The sequence below is a fragment of the Nerophis ophidion genome, linkage group LG28, assembly GCF_033978795.1.
Source record: "Nerophis ophidion isolate RoL-2023_Sa linkage group LG28, RoL_Noph_v1.0, whole genome shotgun sequence".
Lineage (NCBI taxonomy): Eukaryota > Metazoa > Chordata > Actinopteri > Syngnathiformes > Syngnathidae > Nerophis > Nerophis ophidion.
Genome location: NC_084638.1, coordinates 6,542,478 through 6,544,977, shown reverse-complemented (window position 1 = coordinate 6,544,977; position 2,500 = coordinate 6,542,478). Strand labels below are relative to the sequence as shown.

Below are 2,500 nucleotides of genomic sequence, written 5' to 3'. Positions count from 1 at the left end.
AAATGTTTGTTATTATTATTATTTTTTTTTTCAAATAGGTCATAACAATTTTCCTGAAGGAACTCTCCTGACGGAATAAATAAAGTACTATCTAATTGTTAAAAAAAAATACTCACAAATGAAAACAAATGTTGTGAATTATTAAACTTATCTAAGGCTTTAATTACTTCACATCAAATATTACACTTAAGTATTTTGGGGGAAAATATTGTATATTTTGTGTGTTTTCCATTTAACACAAAACATTTTTTTTGTTTAAGCATAAAACAGACATAATAATGTGGAATCAACAGATAGCTCTTAAGTTCATCTAGAAACTTAAGTGTTGAAAGTAAAAAAAAAATATATATATATATATTTCACTTATTTTAACAATTTTTCAGTGAGAGGGACTTGGATCTTTGAGCATTTTAGTGTTTTTTTTAAAGTTATTTCAAAATGGTTTTATTCCCCCAAAAATAGTAACAAATTAAACTTCCGCCCGATTGTAGCTGAGATAGGCGCCAGCGCCCCGCGACCCCGAAAGGGAATAAGCGGTAGAAAATGGATGGATGGATGGAATTATTAAACCTATTCAAGGTTTTAATTACTTGACATCAAATATTACACTTAAGTTTTTTGGTGGAAAACATTGTATATTTTGTGTGTTTTTAAATTTAAAACTGATATTATTTTTTTGGGGGGGGGGGGGGGAGCATAAAACTGACATAATAATAATATGTGCAGTCAACAAATAGCTCTGAAGTTGATCTAGAGACTTAACTGTTGAAAGTAAAAAAACAACACTTTTTATTTCATGTATTTTAACAATTTTTTAGTAAGTGAGACTTGGATGCTTGAGAATTTATGTTTTTTTTCCCCAAATGGTCATTGCTAAAATAAATAGTAACAAATGAAAATGAATGTTATGAAATATTAAACCTATTTAGGCTTTAATTACTTCACATCAAATATTACACTTGGGTATTTTGGGGGAAAATATTGTATATTTTGTGTTTTTTCCATTTAAACAGATTTTTTTTGGGGGGGGGGGGCATAAAACAGACAAAAATAATATGTGTAATCAACAGATAGATATGAAGTTGATCTAGAGACTTAAGTGTTGAAAGTAAAAAAATATATATATTTTACTTATTTTAACAATTTTTTAGTAAGTGACACTTGGATCCTTGAAAAGGTTTGTTATTATTATTTTTTTCAAATAGGTAATTGTTAAAAAAATACTCACAAATGAAAATTAATGTTGTGAATTATTAAACTTATCTAAGGCTTTAATTACTTCACATCAAATATTAAACTTAAATATTTTGGGGGAAAATATTGTATATTTTGTGTGTTTTCCATTTAACACAAAACATTTTTTTTTTGTTTAAGCATAAAACAGACATAATAATGTGGAATCAACAGATAGCTCTTAAGTTCATCTAGAAACTTAAGTGTTGAAAGTAAAAAAATAAATAAAATTATTTCACTTATTTTAACAATTTTTCAGTGAGAGGGACTTGGATCATTGAGCATTTTAGTGTTTTTTTTATGCTATTTGGAAATGGTAATTTCCCCAAAAAATACTAACAAATTAAAATTAATATTTTGAATAATTAAACCTATTCAAGGTTTTAATTACTTGACATCAAATATTACACTTAAGTATTTTGGGGGAAAATATTGTATATTTGTATAAAATATTGTATATTTTGTGTTTTTTCCATTTAAAACTGATTTTTTTTTAGAGGGGGGGCGGGGGGAGCATAAAACAAATAGACATAAAAATAATCAAACGTATAATCATACTTGCCAACCCTAGCAGATTTTCTGGGAGACTCCCGAAAATCTCCCGAAATTCAGAGTGAGGACAGCCTGTTTTCACGTCCGCTTTCCGACAATATAAACAACATGCCATCCCAATGACGTTATAACTGTAGAGTGATTGAGAGCGAGTTCTTGGTTTCTTATGTGGGTTTATTGTTAGGCAGTTTCAATAACGTCCTCCAAGCCCGGTAACAACACACAACAACAGCAGTCACGTTTTCGTCTACCGTAAAGCAGTTCGTCTGCCGTACACAGCAATGTTGTGACACTCTTAAACAGGACAATACTGCCATCTACTGTACATGCACCACACTTCCAGGCAACTTCAACCTTAATACCCTCCTCCATACACATCCCATCTTCCCGGATTGTAAATAACCTAATGTAAATAATCAAATGTATTTCTAATGTATATACTTGTTCTTATGCTATCTGAACTCACTATGTTCTCTGCTGGCTGTACATATCCTACTAAGTAAGACCTACACTGTTTCAATGTCCATTTCTTGCAAATGTTGATGACTGAAGTGCTGATATCGACCAAAGCTCCTCATCCCACCCCCCGATTGTAAATAATGTAAATAATTCAATGTACATACTATGATGATTAACTTGTGTGATGACTGTATTATGTTGATAATATATATTTGTACCATGAATTGATTAACGTGCAACTTATTGGGGTGTTACC

General features: G+C 30.3%; 2 protein-coding genes across 2 annotated transcripts in view; one reads left to right on the top strand and one right to left on the bottom strand.

The window, feature by feature from the left end:
* col15a1b (collagen, type XV, alpha 1b) overlaps positions 1-2,500 on the top strand; it is an 84,692-nt gene that overhangs the window by 22,944 nt on the left and 59,248 nt on the right. The gene's annotated exons all lie outside the window — the stretch shown is intronic.
* LOC133545669 (polycystin-1-like protein 3) overlaps positions 1-2,500 on the bottom strand; it is a 68,523-nt gene that overhangs the window by 38,800 nt on the left and 27,223 nt on the right. The window lies entirely within an intron of this gene.